This window comes from Papilio polytes, unplaced genomic scaffold (assembly GCF_000836215.1).
Source record: "Papilio polytes unplaced genomic scaffold, Ppol_1.0 DF823692.1, whole genome shotgun sequence".
In the NCBI taxonomy this organism is placed as follows: domain Eukaryota; kingdom Metazoa; phylum Arthropoda; class Insecta; order Lepidoptera; family Papilionidae; genus Papilio; species Papilio polytes.
This window is the reverse complement of record NW_013525512.1, coordinates 1,048,446-1,066,247: the sequence shown is the minus strand read 5'-3', so window position 1 is coordinate 1,066,247 and position 17,802 is coordinate 1,048,446. Positions and strand designations below refer to the sequence as shown.

At 34.2% G+C, this 17,802-nt stretch overlaps 2 protein-coding genes across 2 annotated transcripts in view; one reads left to right on the top strand and one right to left on the bottom strand.

Moving 5' to 3' along the window:
- Positions 1-17,802, bottom strand: part of LOC106104000 — a 57,358-nt gene that overhangs the window by 11,211 nt on the left and 28,345 nt on the right. The gene's annotated exons all lie outside the window — the stretch shown is intronic.
- LOC106103999 overlaps positions 1-17,802 on the top strand; it is a 96,524-nt gene that overhangs the window by 64,124 nt on the left and 14,598 nt on the right. The gene's annotated exons all lie outside the window — the stretch shown is intronic.

Here is a 17,802-nt window from a genome sequence, read left to right as displayed (position 1 = left end):
TGTGTATTTATGTCCTAGATTGTATGCAGTCATCATCATCTCCCCTGCATTATCCTACTCCCGTAGGGTCGGCGCACCGGGTTTTCATCCTCCAAAGCATTCTATCATCCGTCATCTCAGTCATCACTCCCTTCTTGATCATGTCACCTTTCACGCAATCCATCCATCTCTTTCTAGGTCTACCGATGTACCCCTCCACATTCATAACTAACATCCTTCTTGTTACATGCCATTCATCCCTTCTCATAACATGCCCTAACCCTCTAACCTTTTACTCCTTATTTTCTCAACCACTGGGGCTACTCTCAAACTTCCTCTAACAGATTGTATGCAGTAATGTTTTTATTTCATACTAGCTGTTGCTTGCGACTTCACTCGTTTGAAATTAAAAATAGTTAAAACACAGCCTATACTACTCAATGATAAAATTTTTTGTAAAAAAATCAAAAATACAAATTTTTCCTCTTTACAATATTAACATAGATATAGATAATAGTATTTAAAATAAAAAAAAAATCTAATCATACTAACATTACAAATGCGAAAGTTTAGATGGATAGATGAATGGATGGATGGATGGATGTTTGTTACAGTTTGTACCCTAAACGGCTGAACGGATTTCGATGTAATTTTGTACAGATGTATAGGATAGTCTGGAAGAACACATAAGCCACTCACTTTTATTTTTTTTAATTCCACGCGGACGGAGTCGCGGGCGAAAGCTAGTTAAATAATATAATCTTTAAACTCGCGCAGTCGTCATTTTCGTTGTCGTAGTTTTCTTTATTGTTTGTAAAATGTAGACAATAGAATAAAACTGTATTTAGGCTGATGAAATCATTGATTGGGAACCTCAATTATCATTGTTTAGATCGCTTAGATCAACATGTTATGTTGTAATTGACAGGTAATATGATAACTTATAAGGATATTGGTACCATTTTACATTTGATATGCCGTCGCAGTCACAAATAAAAATAAAGAATAGATTATTAATTAATTCACAATGAATTACATACATTTATTAAATTCTTAGTTAATTTATATATACCTTTCAGAAATGTTATTAGTTCTTTGATATAAAAAAAATGTCGAGTGTAACTACACCAAAATTTACTTAACTCTACGTTAAGAGCGGGCTCAAACCTATGACTAAACTATCCCACAACGGTCGTGCGATTGTCGATTGTTTCGTAGCCAATTAAACAGTTTAGTTGGACAACTAAAATCGAGTAGTGAGCTACATATCATAGGAATCAAAGCGAGACTACAGTTGTGGGATAGTTTATTCAAAGATGTGCGCGCTCTAAACAATACCTCTACTAAAGTTAAGCTATCTCTTAACACGCTTAACTTGTTTATAAGCACGTTAAGCCGTCGTGAAGTTGAGCGCAATCAAAAGCGCCCTCTAGTGCAATTACAAGTAGTTACAGTTTGTAGTTAACCGCTCCAGTTGTAATTACGTCAGCGGGTATATTATATCTCATCTAAGTTTGAGTTTGTTTCCCATATTAGTTTTGGTGTATAACTTCGTTTACTGTAGGGTTTAACTTAATTCAAATGAGGAAGGATATTTCGGATAAACAATAATAAATGTTTACTTATATTAAATTTCGATTTTTTCAGGTAAGTTGGTGAACAATGTACAAAGGCAAGTTATTTTAAAAAATGTATTGCATATTCGTGTCTAATTTTTCCAAAAACGCATTGTCTCGCTCTTCCTATTTGAAAAGAACAGAGAACAGCACTTTTATATGCAACGTGAAATGTAAAAAGCGTTGAAAAACAAGAGACGTTAAGCCATGCGCTGAGGATGACAGGCTCTGTTCGATCTCCCGCTGCGAGGTACTAAGCTTCAGCATGAACAGAGATTCCAGTTTTTAAGATATTTTCCAACGTTAAAAATGGAAATTAAAAAGCAGTTGACAGGATTAAAACCTACTCCGTTATTCTCTAAAAAATCTGAATAAGTTATGCAATGATGGATTTCTTTTTATATTTAGTTTATGGCAATTTTCCTTGTTAAGTCTTAAAATAGCATTGTTTATAGTTCATGAAGTATTTTTAACTTAACTAGCTGTTGCAACTTACGCGTGAAGTTAAAAAAATATATAGCCTATATTACTCACAGATAAATTACCTTTCTAACGGTGAAAGAATTTTTAAAATCGACCCAGTAGTTTATGAGTTATTTCATTACATACCAAAATCTTTCCAAGAAGTTAAGTCCAAATTTTTTATTAAACGATACGATATCGTTTACTCTTTATGTAATTGTCGTTTGTATTCTATGTTAGAGATGTGTTCTTTATTAGTATATATGAATAAATCTAACAACAAAATAATGGCCTGTCCCCTAGCATTATTTATCGAGAAGCAGAGCTCAGTTTTGGTGAACACGAAAAAACAAAAGAGAAATGCGAAGCGTTAATCAAAAGGGAATGTAAAAAATTGGAATGTTTATGATCGTATTTTGTTTCCCAGATTGTGGTGAAGCAATTATTTCGCACTAGCTTCCGCCCGAGACTCTGTTCTCGTGGTATTAATAAAAACAAAACAAAGTAGCCTATGTGTTCTTCCAGACTATCCTCTACATCTATGCCAAATTTCATCCGGATTGGTTCAGCCTTTTTGGCTACAAACTCTAACAAACATCCATCCATCCAAACTTTCACATTTATAATATTAGTATGAGCATGATTTATATATCAGATTGATGTATTGAAGGACTTTGTTAATAAACATTTGTGTCAGAATGCGTGCTGTCCTGTAGGCTACACGTGACAGGGTGACATTGAGCCGGGTTCCGTCACTGCCTGATGGATGATCATGCCATCCAACTCCATCGAAAACAAAAGAAACAGGAGGGCATTTGTGATTTTATAAAGTTTGACGTCGTTCTAAGGTGGATGCTTTTAGTCTAATGGGGACATCATTATCCCTTTCGATCTCATTAAAAAGAACAGAGACAAGAATAGGTTTTTGTATGCCAATGGAAATAGACTTACAGTTCACAAAAGAGCAGATGTAGAATTTACGTCCTTTTAAACCTGGAGATATCTATATAATAATTTTTTAAACACTTTAACATGTGCGAAGTCTGTTAAAGCAATATAACATAAGGACACAGTCATACACTTTGTAGCAAAATATGTAGTGAATTTTACACACAAACAAAACATAGCTTGTAATTTGTAAGCTATATTTTCTAAATATTTCAATTTAATTTCAATAATAGTTTAGTTATTAAAGTAAATATGTTTAAAAGTATTCTGTAGAGAAAATAAAATAGTTGTAATGCATGGCGTGTGCTGCCATTGTGTTTCCGTGAAATGGCAACACTGCCAATGCTTTATGGCATTATACCTAACAACGTACATTGTCTATGACCTACAAAGTAACATGCAATTAAAACTATAAAATCAAAAGCTTAAATAGGTTGAAAAGATTATTTTATTACGATAAGTGAAATTTTCTATACAAATCGTTTATCACGCTCTGAAATAAATAGGTTAAGATTTATTATTTTAATTACAAGAAAAACTACCAATATATTGTTGTTTTATTGCCTTTTAAAGTATTTAAACTTTGTATTATATCATGGTAAAGAGAAACGTTACTTACCATGATGGGAAATTCAATAACCCCTTTACCGCCATGGCCCACTTACCCAGTTCATTATCTAACCCGTGGTGACGCCTGTCAGCACAAAGCACCGCAGTCACATTGTCACTTGTGTCTCTTTTCCCTATATGCAGGAAAACACCGACGTTTCACACTAAGGCTGTAACTCGACTTTAATTGTGTGTACATCTGCAAGTAATTTTAGTTAAGTGTTTATAAACAACAATATATGTAAAGATTCTATTCCTTGTTTAGGTTATAGGTCATAAATGGCCAGTTACATTTATTCAAATTTTGTAAAAAAAGGTTTTACTTTACGCCGCAGAATAACGTATTAAAAACAAAAGAACGCGTCCGCCGTCGCCTGGCCGAAAAGAACGTTCAATCATGCATCGGAATGGATGAGTACTTAAGAAGTACTCTTTGAAAATTTTATTCGTATATTACATTTTCTAATACACTATTTAGAAGAAATTAACTTGAATAAAAATACTGTCATCAATACGTACTGTGACAACTAAATTGTGGCATGATCTCCAGAGTCCAGAGTAATTTGTTCGATCTTTACTAAGTTTTTACCGTAAACTATAGAACTTTTTATATAATGCGAGTAATAAACATTTAAAAAAAATTTAAAGGTCAAATATAAGCACGATTAGCGCAGATTCTAATTAGCGAAAGAGAAACTAAAATCTCTTATGAGTCCTTTAATATCGCATTATTTATAGGCACATTTGAAGAAATACGTCCACAGATGGCGCTGACAGGAACTATTATTTCGTAGATTTATAAAATAAAGACATTCTGTTTTATAATTGAGAATAAAAGAAAAAATCGAATAATATGACGTCAGTTTTACCTACTAATCTCCTGTCCTTTTTGTTGCATGTTTCATAATTTGTCAAAATCCTTACATTGAGATTATTTACATAAGTAACAGCACTGTTTTCCAACGTGTAAAAGGTTATATATCCCCGTGCGGAGCTGTCCCACTGCGCCAGTTTACAGCGACCTCTGCCGGCGCGGGGATTTACACTTTGTTGGCGGATGAAGTCACGCCCATTCGTTACTCCGCACTTGCTTTGAGAGCTGAGGGCGCTCGCTTTTTGTTTCTAATTTACAAGACCATTTTTACAAGACCGATGTAATCCAAGGGATTGCATAGGGGAGATATTTTTCTTTTAAATTGCTGTTATCGTTAGACAAAATTATTGCCAGAGTTTGCCGCAGTATGGCATAGTATTGTAATAATGTCTCAAGAAAGTTTTAAACTATTGATTGGCTTTAGGCCGATAAGGGAATATAGCTTCCTTTCTACTGTCTCAAGTAAAGTTTAAATGCCGAAATATCATGAATAGTATCAGTAATGCGGGGCACTCGAGTTGTCTGCAGCGCCCTCCAGCGGCGGGCTAGAAACCACTCAGACCCCTCCTGTCTAGGGCTCCAAGTTTTTTGCCACTCGAGTGGACTTCGGGACGAAAGTTCTTAAGACCCTCATTGAGCTTCGCTATTACAATTACTCGTATCTTACTTTTAATTTTTTATTAAGTTATTAAAAATTATTTTTAGTAAATTTAGAACACTCTTTTGATGTTTTTTTTTTTATAATATGAAATGGCACACGAGCAAGCGGCCACCTGAATCCACCGAATTAGAAGGCGACCGCTGCCCATAAACATCCGCAATTGCAGATGCGTTGCCTACCCTTCATTGACGGAGGAGGAGACGCACATAAAGAGGATATTTCCCCTTCCTATGCGTCTCCTTCACCGTCAAATCCACTTTTCCTTCCCATTCTTTCCTCTTAAAATAAGGGTGGAAAGGGAAAGGGACTAAAATTAGGCCTCCGGCACCACGCTCATCAGACGAAAACCGGAATTGCTTCCACTTTACGCCTGTTTTCTGTGGGGTCGTGGTATTACTGGGGGCTAGCCGACCCATTCGTGCGAAGATGTTAAAGCGGGCTCTACCACTGGTGGTTACCCTTGTTACTCTATACTCCTGCTTTTATACTAATGCTACTTGGAACCCTTATTCATAATGTATCTTGCTTATATATTAGTTATTATCACCTAACATTAAATTTGTCTATTCAACAATCTCTCCTGAAAGTTCTCTATCTCTGAAAACAAAGATTTCGCCTGAAATTCGTCTTCATCTTGTAAATTATCGACCAATCCGCGACCCTCCCGTGATCAGTCATCCCTTGACTTAGTAATTAGTTTCCGTCACACAACTCTAATTAAATTTAGCCCGATATGAGTCCATAACTATTGTACGTTAATACAACTTTCGACCTTATATTTTAGAGAATAAGGTAGTTGAATACAAGTTAGAAATGTTTGTAAAGTTTTGTAAGAGTTAATTGAGTGAGATATTTATCATTTAGTTCGAATTTTGGTATTGAATTATGAAGATAGATCTGTTTTCCGACAAGAAACAAATGACGATATCGACCAAGTCGACTAAATCGATTTAAAACATCATTTTTACACGCGATGAATAGATTTATTGTCTCTTTTCTATCGTCTATACCAATATAATAAAGCGTAAACACACATTTCTTTGTTGCCTAAGATGTCAGCAATTACAGCATATTTTTAAATATTTCTTTCTTTAATAAAAGCACTACACTTACGTCACGCTTTAGGCTATATGTTTTCACGCTATTAAACTTAGGGGGTAAATATTTTGGATAAAAACCCTAATGTGGGAAAGAGATCATAAGTTGCTGCCAACATCAAGGAAACAAGATTGCTAAGTTTTGCCATGTCATGTCATTTTGACATTTGATGTAAAGAATAAAATAAAATTTTCATGATTTCATGCGGATGTAGTCGCACGGGAACAGCTAGAATCATATTTTACATTTTATTATCAAATATTCTTTACATCCATAGATATTAAAGTGGCTTTGTCTATTGCACTTATAAAAATAAACACTAACAATTGATGTTTGCGAAGGTTATTGAGGACAAACGTGCTCCGTGAGCGGTGGTCGCTAATTGTTTGTCTATTGATCTATCTGTCCAATTAATTTGTTTCTGGATACTTCTGTCAACAGTCATGGCGGATTATGCGGCTTTTAGTTATGAAAATAAACCTGAATTACATATTAAGATGGTCTTTAATTTTTAAACTGAGACACTCAAAATCTTATTTATAATTTTGAAAGTTTAAATGGACGTCTGATATCTAATACAGAATTTCGGAAAAAAGATAGTGAAGTGTGGAATAATAATTAACCTACTATTTTTTTTTAACTTCTAATAACTCGGACAAAGGCATAGGCAGCTCGTAGTTAAATAATTAACACGAGAAAATTAACATTGGGTTAAACACTTTATTTAAAAACAGTATTTTATTCCTTTATTAAATAAAATCTCCACACCTTACATGAAATTATCAATCCCCTAAAATCACGTTCCGGACGAAGGCAAGTCGATATCGAGTGCAAACTGCGCACCTCCCTACAGAATTCCCAATCTAATGAATATATCCAGTACGAACTGGTTCTATCCAATTTAAACTGGATTAAATTTGCCGCGACGCTCTGTAAGTCATATTTTTAAGATATATTCTTTTAAAAGATATTAAAAATTCGTTCGCATGACCTTCAGAAAGAAGAGAAATGTCATCGTACGATTAAGTGTACATGTAAATATACGAGATATAGAGAATAAATATAGGAGCGTCGGTGGCTCAGTGGTTAAGGCACTTGACTTGTAATCTACAGGTCTTGGGTTCGAATCCCGCCATGTACTAATGTGCTTTTTGATTTTTCGAATTTTCATATGTACATAATTTACCCGACGTTCTTACGGTGAAGGAAAACATCGTGATGCCTGCACATATCGGTGAAGAAATTCATAGATATGTGTGAAGTCAACCAACCCGCATTGAGCCAGCGTGATTGACTATGGCCTGGTCACTCTAACTTTAGGGTAGGCTTCGAGCCCCTCGGTGGGGACTATGATGATGTAAATATTCTTTGAAAAATACCTTTTTAATTTATGACACGTTTTATGATTTTGATACTTTTTATGTATTAATGTTAACACATAGTTATGAAATCAATCAACATCGTTTAATTCTCAACAATAACTTAGTAGTTTGTAAGAATTTCTTTGTAGTTCTACTAGGTAAGATTTCGGATTTCTACTTAATTGGCTGTTTGATAGAAGTTTCGTTTTCGTCGCTGGCCAATCTACTCTTGCAATTAGCAGCATCAATCTCAGAGCTAACAGCGTCAGCGGCCACTAACTAATTAATTCACGTCCGAGGGCTAATCAAAATTTTGTTCCGAATTAATTTATAATTAACTCGGGAAAGCTCTCCTAAATTAACAAATCATTTTCTCACTTAATCTTAAATTCGGTAAGGTTAAAATTGATTGCTTTTTATGTACGTTCTTGAGTATTTTTAAACACTAAGTAGACTTCTAAACTTATTAGATAAGATTACGTTAGAAATTATATTAAGATTACTTTTAAAAATGAAAAAACATATATATGAAGGTACGAGATTTGAATTTAATAAGAATGCTCTGGTCAAAGACAGTAATCAGTTTAAATGTAGCTAGCTGCAAAAGTAGAGGAAGACCTAAGAATGTATGGATGATGTATTAAGGGTAAACATAAAAGAGGGAATTTAGTCATGACGGCTGACAGATATATGGAAGTGTACATACTGTGCTGATCTTTCATACGGACTTGGACAGACCTTATGTTATAGTGAGAGGAAATATAATAAAAATAATACTATTGGACCATCAAGCAATGTGTAGTATAGGTTTAAAACTACGTTTAAATAAAAGGGTGGAGGTTACTTCTTGTGTAATTGACTAACCAATCGTGCAACTCTTGTGCGATTGTTGATTGTTTCGAATCCAATTTAACTGTTTAGTAAAAGTAATGCACACCTCTATATAAGGTAGGAATCAAAACGAGACAATCTGCGATAGTTTAGTCAACGATGTGCGCGTGTACTAAAGGTCTCACTGCACATCACACGACGTGCTCTTCTCTAATGGATACGTTGTATATCCCGCGGACAGTCTGTATGAAGTTATATTAGAACTGTAATCAAATACTAACGTAATATGCTTTTAATTTATGCTCTAAACATTGTAAAAATATTAAAGTTACAGTTGAAGCATTTTAATAGTGTGTATAGAATAGTCATACTATCATACTAATATTATAAATGTGAAAGTTTAGATGGATGGATGGATAGATGGATGTTTGTTAGAGTTTGTAGCCTAAACGGCTGAACATAGATGTAGAGGATAGTCTGGAAGAACACATAGGCTATTCACTTTTGTTTTTTTCAATACCACGCGGAAGGAGTCGCGGGCGAAAGCTAGTTACCCATAGTTATATAGACTTATTTTATCCACTCCACTTGAGATTATATTATAGTTGAAAAAGGTATATGCAAATTAAATATACAATTTTATAAACAATACAGTAATCGTATTATGTTAGTTTACTAAAAATATTAAACCAAACAATTTTTTGGAAAAGTTTTCATTTAAAAATATACATCATAGAAAAGATAATGGTGAAATATTAAAAAGAAACATTTTAAGTCTCGCCACGCGGCGACGGGGAAAAGCAAAAAGAATGTGTAGTGCTGGGGGAGGCAGGAGAGGTAGGGGGAGTTCGTTTGCTTAACAAAAACCCCGAGTGGTTGATGTTATTAGAAAACCGCTGGAAAGTGGAGCTGGTCGTCAAAGAAGCCTGTAAGATGTGATTGAAAACGGACATGTAAAATCTTTCTAGATTTTTCACGTGTAGCGTTAACATAGTTTTAGCACATTACATATTAACTTTAGCAATAATAGTTGTCTAAATAATGGCTACGACAGGATCCTTCAAGAATGGTATCAACTTCTCAAAGGTTGATAACTTGTGAACAGTACCTCGGTATTCACGCGTTTCTTGAGTTGTTGTAAAGTTGATTGTTTATATCAAGGCTTTATTTATATTTAAGCATAAATTTAAGCATGTTAATAAAAATCAATTAAATATTGTTTGCCTCTAACGCCACTAGATGGCGTTTACATCAATTTCGCGGCCGCTTTTTTGTAATCTGTTATCGTGTCTGCAAATTCACCAATGTGTCGTGAGTCAATTTCAATTTTATTATTTACACAAATTACCAAACAACATTACTTGTTACATTTCACAATAATAAATGGAGTAATAAATTGTTGACATCTGAACATTTCCCTGACAAAATCCGGCTGTAACGTAAACCGCTGTCAAAGTTTTGAATCTGCAAATGTTGCGGTAATCAGCTCCCAGAAGTTTCAAACATTTTGTTGCATCTTGACAACTTCAGAGGGAAGGGAAGCGTTCCCCACGGGTTTGGCAACTTCAGATTTGTTCACTAATTTGCATGGATAAATAATTTTAACTGAAGCGTCAAGATGTTAATCAATATTTATGATTACTTGCTCCTTTCGGTAAAAAATCATACTAATATGGATGCGAAAGATTGAATTGATGCATAATTGTTATCTCTAAAGCTTTTTGATTGAATTTGGCACATAATTTATAGCTTACATTAGAATTGAATTCAGGCAGTTCACATTTTTATAAAAGTGATTTTTATTAGACGTAGATAAAAAAGAAAAACAGATAACGATATTAAAAAAAATAAAGCAACGTCACGTTAAATCACTAGTTTCACAAACACAGTGAAATCATGAAATTCATTAACGACGTATCGTTTCCTTTGATCTTAGCCCTCGCGCCGCGCTGACGTCCTTGTCAACAAATTGACATTTAATTTCCTAGCGGCTGTCATCACTGCTTGAGTTGACATCACGCATTAGAATAACACCCTACTGTACAGCCTACTCATTGAGACCCTTTGCAAACAATTCGATAACCAGCTTAAATGAACATAAAATGACTTATGTCCGGTTACCCAGCTACGTTTAACCATTCATTAATAGTTTTCAGTTCGATAACTTCATGTAATGCGTTTCAGATTTATGCAACTTGAGTTTTGCACTTTTAAAAAATAAGTCAACCTAACAATAACGTATCACAAGATAACTAACCTAGCATGAAATGTATAGATTCCTTCGTAAAGTTGTAGTTATTGATGGTTTAACTAATCTTACTTCTTACTAATATTATAAATGCGAAAGTTTAGATGGATGGATGGATGGATGGATGTTTGTTAGCGTTTGTAGCCTAAACGGCTGAACGGATCTCCATGAAATTTGGCACAAGTTTAGAGCGTAGTCTGGAAGAACACATAGGCTACTTTTTATCCGGGGAATAGTTACGGTTCCCGAGGAGTAAGTAGTTTTTTGTAATTTTTATAGTTTGTATGTTTTCTAATACCACGCGGACGAAGTTGCGGGTAACAGCTCGTTTATAATATACTATACCAGTTCTGATTAACAGAACTATAATTAGTAAATTAAACTGCAATTGCCCATAATGCTTGTTTTACTTATAGATATAAGAGTAAGTCAAAACAAAAGTACAAAGGATGTTTTTAAAAGAAAAAAGATCAATGACGCTAGAAATCTAGTGTAGATAAACTCAGAATATCCTAAACATGCCAATCTATTACTACGCGAAGTCGATAAACTCGAGTAGGGAATTGCCGAGACTGGATAGAGGCCCGGCGTTGTAAAGACGGAGGTAGGTCTCACAAATTGAACGACATCTCCGCTCGCCGGCGCCGGGAAAACGTAAATATATTCTATAAACTACTAGATTGTATCTTAAAGATGTTGTTTACATTTTGTTACCCTTGGTTTTCATTGCCGAAATATTTATATTGCGTATTTAACGTTTTTGGAGATAATACAAGAGAATGCAATATGTTTAGCATATAAAGAAAACTGCCCCCAATTATTTACATAAATTTAAAATAGATACAAAAGTAAACTTTTCAGCGCTACTTTTTGACGTAAGCTTAGCTCTTTTTTACACGAAAATGGTGCTAAGTTATAAGAGGAATCTAAGTATGTCTGTATCCATACTAATATTATTAAGAGGAACGATTTGTATTTTTGTATGTCTTGAAATAACTCAAAAACTACTGGGCCGCTTTTAAAAATTCTTTCACCGTTAAAAAGGTAATTTATCTACAAGTAACACTTTTTTATTTTTATTACTTCACGCGAGTGAAGTCACGAGTAATAGCTAGTTCGTTATAAGCTCATTTAAGAGGAGCGCCGTGCTATCGCTCGAGGCAGATCTGAACTAGCTTCCGGGACTAGTTCAGATTATCTACAAACTTAACCTTTATACTAACGCTACACAAGATTTTTTTATACCTCCTCCCCTAATCGTAGACTTCGTAGAAGCTACGGCGTAGAGGTTTCTACGAAAAATTGCAAGATAAAGTTATTTCTCTTTTAAACTATGAAAAAATACTATGTAAGTTTGTCGGATTTCTAGAAATGTTTATTTCTGAGTTAAAAATAAATTTTCCCCAACAATTGATAATTTTAATTGTTATTATGATCCTAATAATGTTAAATTGAACTTAATATCATCATTAATGATTAAAACGGACAATAATTCAAACTGTAATCGAATCATTAATCAGCGATACGTCAATTCATTGCATTGATTCCAATCCGCGTTCTATTACCGTGTGCAAATGTTCACTTGATTGTCAATTATTTATCTGCTGCGCTTATTGCTGCATCATGCAAATATAACACGAGCTGTTGCCCGCGACTTTGTCTGCGTGGTATTAGAAAACATACCAAGTACATAAATTACAAAAAGATACGTATCCCTCGGGAACCGTACTCCATACTTTGTTTTATATCTGTGCCAAATTTCAATAAGATATGTTGAACCGTTACAGAATGATCGAATAAACATTATAAAACAAAATTAATGAATCCCACGGGAACCATAACTATTCCCGGGATAAAAAATAGCCTATGTGTTCTTCCAGACGATGCTCTAAATCTGTGCCAAATTTCATGGAGATCCGTTCAGCCGTTTAGGCCACAAACGCTAACAAACATCCATCCATCCATCCATCTAAACTTTCGCATTTATAATATTAGTAAGATAGTAAGATAATGTGATATTCAATTTTAAAAATTTTATTTAAGTGACTGGACTTAGAGTGTGCGTACATCTGAAATCAAACTATCGCACAACTGTTTAGTCTTGCTTTGATTCATATGAGCATATATGGAGGTTACACTGTTAAATTTCTAGTTATGAATCATGTCATAAGGTGTAATACTAGCTTTACCCGTGAGTTCTTCCGTGATATAGAGTAATGTTATGTTTTCTTTCAGACTATGCTCTACATGTGTGTCAAAACCGAGATCTTTTTTTGTAAAGTAGTAACTGAAATCCATCCAAACATTCATATTTTAAAAAATGAAGTACTAACTGTTACTCATGACTTCATCCACGTGAAATGTAAAAATATAACCTATGTTACTCAGCGATAACGTAGCGTTAAAACGGTGTTAAAATGGTTAATGAAAGTTTTAACCTAGTAGTTAGTATTTTAGTTATTTCAATAAGTACAAAAATACAAATTAAGGTATAACGCCTACATAAGATAAAACAGTTGGAATATTTTTATGAAGTTCTCCGTTTCATTTGACACCGGCCGTCCGATAATTCGATATCCGCCGCGTCGAGTACTGCGCTTTGGAGCGGACCAGACCGGACTGTAACTCGATATAGATGGATCGATATATACAATTAAATATTGTGCCCTTAACATCTGATGAAAAAATTAAAAATGAAATAAGAGGTTTATTAGAATTGTGCTAAAGAGAAATGCTTTTGAACCATTCTTCGGTGTGGTTTATTGTTTAAGTCTATCTGTCAGGCGAGTCACGTCACTTGGAGAGTAAGTCCTAGAACGAAGGCCACGGAAGGGGACCAGGAGTAGATTTCCTCCCTCCAGATGGACCCACAACTAAATGTCTGAAATCACAACATCTGAAGTCGCAACTAAATCGGAGGATTGCTCTGGAAGGCATAAGGGAAGAATTATATCCAGCAGTGGGCAAATAAAGGCTGATCTAAGTGAATAATAGAGAAGTTAAGATGTAAGATTCAACAAAACTACACTAGTAGTGCGAGCACACCTTTAACTAAACTATCGCACAACTGCTTAGTGTCGCTTTGGTTCCTATAAGCTTTACGGAGTGCACACTATTCGATTTTTAGTTGTGCAACTAAACAGTTGAATTGGCTACTAAACAATCGCAATAGTGCGCCCGCTTTAAGAAGCAAACTAGTTACTGGATAGCAAGTTAAATCAACACATACGAGTTTGTTATCTCTAGAAACTTCCGCTACATTTAGCTGAGTCGACTCCCAGCGGAGAATTGCGATGGAGCCTTGCTTGGGCGACTTCCAACTTATATTGTTACCATAGACTCGAGTTGAAGTAGATTAGCAGATAATTTGTTGATTTAAGTATTTAAATTGATTGCCTTAATATTAGTTAACACAATTAAAGTTATCTCATTTGATTAATAGTGTATATTTCTTGCTTAGAATCTAGTCCGAGATGTAAGCTTCTGTAGTAGATTTTTTGGGTTTGTAAATATACACTAATATACTAGAGCGTAAACACACACTATTAATAGGATGTCAGCAATCACCGCATATTTTGAATAATTATTTAATAAAAAGTCCTACACTAACGACACAGTTTAGGCCATATATTTTTACGCTAAACAACTAGGTGGCTGAATAAATTTGAAAAAATCTTCATGTGGAAAGGGACCGTAAACAGTTAGATGCTAACCTTAAGAAAGCAAGGATATTATGATAACGGTAAATTTGACATTTGCAATTAAAATTTGTCAAATGTAAAGAATAACATAAATATAACATAATTTCAAGCGGATGAAGCCGCACACCTAGTCATGCTTAAAATGCTGTACATCGAAATATACGTGCCGTACATCAAGGCGCTCGCACCTTCAACAATAAGCGAGTCTACGGTCGAGTTCTGCATTAATCTATGGTTTTAAAAAGGGGATTGAACGTAAGCGGGTACGTCAGCGATCTCTATAGCACAATAATATCTCGCACAATGCCGTAAATCCGCCATTGTTGGGCCGCTAGGCGTGAAGGTAGCGATGTCTTTCATGCGCGGTAGCGGTTTATACTCTAATGTGATCCAATTGTTAAACAGTAATATTTTTTTAATAAACGAATAAATTGAGTGAATTTAATCCTGCTTCAATATTATCAGTAAATAGAGTAAGTATTCAATAATATTTTTTCTAAATTGAAGTAAGAGAAAATTGTGGAATTTGTAACTAAAACAGCTTCATATTTTTTAATACTCTTTTGATTAGATTGCAGTGAATTTTTCACCCGTGAACTTTTATTAATTTTTTAATAATTTATACCGCTACTCTTATCACTATACTCGTAGCCTTAGCAAGCTTTATCCCGACAAAATATGATCTGTGCCCTTTACGGTTTATGCAAATTGTCCGCTGCAGCGGCGGGCCTTATGCGATTTGCGGCCGCGTTCAACGCTTTGTTCACCTCCATTCTATCCCTTTCTCCTGAAAACTTCCAGCTTTTTATCTTCAACCTTATTACGTTAAAAGAAATGTAGATCATGTTTGTAGGTCTGTACGAATTCAGAAAGCCTTTTGAAACGATTCTCATTTCGAAATATTTTAGAGTTCAACCTGGGCCAAATAGAGCCTAATTCCTGAATTTTGACATTCGTTTTTTTCTATTATTCATCCATTTATACGCCGATTAATAGGTTTTGCTTGCGACTTCATTCTCGAAGAATTTAAAATCTAGCCTATTTAACTCAGGGGCAATGAAGCTTTCTAATGGTAAAGGAAGTTCCGAAATCGGTCCAGTAGTTTTTGAGTGTATTCGTGACATAAAAATAAAAAAAACAGTCAAAATATTAGAATAGGTAAAATATTTATCCTTGAGTAGAGCTGGAAGCTATTCAATCTTTACTTTCTTTAGCTGTTTTCCTTGAAAAGAACCCTATTTTACCAACATCTACTATAAAAGGTTCTTTATTTGAATTCCTACATTTACCTTTTTATTTTTATTTTGTGCGGAATGTATTGTGCGGCCAGCTATCGGCAGACCAATTTCCCGTCGATTTGCCCGGACCCCGGACCCTCGGGGACCTCAATAACGTCGAAACACCTCCAATCATTCAGAACAGCGCCCTCTGGAATTTATTGCTAGAACTACGCCGACCTAAGTTCACGTCAGACTTAGGAATTTAATGTCTATTAATAATAGATATTAGATATTGTGCATTTTTTCATTTTAAAACCTCATCCAGAATATAAAAATCAATAACGAACAAGTCATTATACTCATTTCTCTTTATATTTTTTTCTTTAAACGTTTCAAACGAGACACCATTCTAACAAACCTCTTTCCTCCCCCAAGCTTAAATGACTACTCGACAGCGTTGTTAACCATTTTATACTTTATTCTTAGTGTGATAAGATATATTTTAAATTGCGTTATACAAGACAGAATTGCAAAATGTCAATAGGACGAAAACCTTACCGATATTGTAAAAGGTTAAGGAAATTGTCGATTTAATATTTAGAATATTTGACACAAAATGTCTCAGAATGCCTCTTATTTTGACAAAAAGATTTAACAAAATTAAAATTCCGAAGTCTAAAACAAACGTAATTAGTTCAACCAACATTTTATTGAACATTCTTTAAAAAAATTCAAATAAACAGACTTTTCCCATCAAGGAACAACAATCAAAAACATTTGCAAAGTTAAATTTTTAACATTCAATAAGTTCGAAGCGATTGGGAGCTTAAAACATTTTCAATAAAAGTTCCGCGAGCTATATAAGTGTTAAACTCTGAAATCTCGAGCGCTGAAATTATTTCAGCAGATTACAAATAGGGGGATGGGGGAATAAATTGCAAAATCCCTCGCAACTGAACTGAACTCGTCTCAATTTGTTAACTTGAAGTTGCGACGCTTATTCACCGGTTATTCCTTTTCAGAAACTTAATTTTTAGTACAACATTTAATTTTCACTAATATTTTCAAACACTTAATATGTGTGTACAAAAAAATGTTCCATCAACAACACGACACATCGGAACAAATTAAAAAAGCGAACGCATTTTAACAACTACTTAATATTTCATCTTCTCGTGTATTATTTTCTTAATACGATTTTTTTAACAATTTTCTAGAATATAGACCGTATTCATATAAAAATACATATTGCTAGGGTAAAATATATGTATAAAAAAACATATGACAGCTCGTTATTTAAAAAATATAAAAGATATGTTACGTAATATAAGTGGAAACAACGTGTTGTTTCCCGCGTTTTTGTACACGAATGGGCGACGTAAAAATGTTCTCATAAAAGAGATGTGCTAAGTGCAGGGGGAGTGAGGATGAATGATTTTGTTATGTCAGGTGACGCAGTTTGTTCAGAATTGTTACGAGGTGTTTGGAAACAAATATTCAAAGCATAATCCTAGACAAATCTGTTATTCTTACTTGGTAAAACTGAATCTACTTTTTGCGTCACAAAATATATTATATTTAAATCGTATTTGTTTCCTACAATACAGGTATAAAATTAAAATAAGGAAATATCCTATTTTAAAACATTTCCCTAAGAAATTCAAATACGAAATCTGTTGAGAATGTCTTAAACGTTCTTCACATAAAGTAAACTTTATCCGGCGAATTTAAACTGAGGTTTGTGAAGAAGGAATTTCTCAGAAAACGTCGGAAAATGTCGCAAAATGTCGCGGTATAATTAGCCATTCATTTGGTGAAGCGGCGCGTTCACGTTACCAAATCTACATTCAGCGTTATAGTGCTTTCTGCACTATTTTGACTACTGACTATGTCTACCGGAATATTAATTTCCTACATTAAATGGTTGTCTATCTATACTAATATTTTTTTTTTGTTTTTTTGTACCCCCGAGGAGGGGGCCCTTCGGGTACCTGCTGCTGTCGCTAATGCAGCAACCTTGTTACCGTTAGGTTGTTTTTAAGCAATCTATGAGTTGTAGTTTGTTTGTTCAAAATGTTTAACTACTTATTATGACAATAAGTTGTTAAATTCAAATTTTAATTTAATTCTTGTTACATTAACAATAATATAGATATTAATAAATAATATAAAAAATAATATAATATAATATAAT